This window comes from Chaetura pelagica, unplaced genomic scaffold, assembly GCF_000747805.2.
Source record: "Chaetura pelagica isolate M959 unplaced genomic scaffold, ChaPel_1.0 scaffold37, whole genome shotgun sequence".
In the NCBI taxonomy this organism is placed as follows: Eukaryota; Metazoa; Chordata; class Aves; order Apodiformes; family Apodidae; genus Chaetura; species Chaetura pelagica.
In genome coordinates, this window is record NW_009954567.1 from 1604767 (window position 1) to 1605099 (window position 333).

The window sequence follows — 333 nt, forward strand, 5'->3', positions numbered from 1 at the left end:
CAGAGGAAACTGCCGATGAGTGCAAACCCAGAATCAAACGCAAGCTCTGACAACACTTCCCAGTGCCCTTTTTAAAGATATTTAAACATAATTACGCACATTTTTTCACCTAGTTAATTGCGAAACAACTCGACTGGCGCTGCCAGGGAGATGACAGAATTGCAAATCGTTAATTCCGAGGCGCAGTTCCCAGGCTGCCAAGACCCTGGTCTCTTCCAGCAGGCCGGGCCGCGGCTCCGTTAAGCGCATTCCTCGTGTGCCCGTGACCTGAGGCGGCTCCCGCGGGTGCGGGGAAGACGCCGATTTCGGGCGGTTTGTTGACACGGCGGGGAC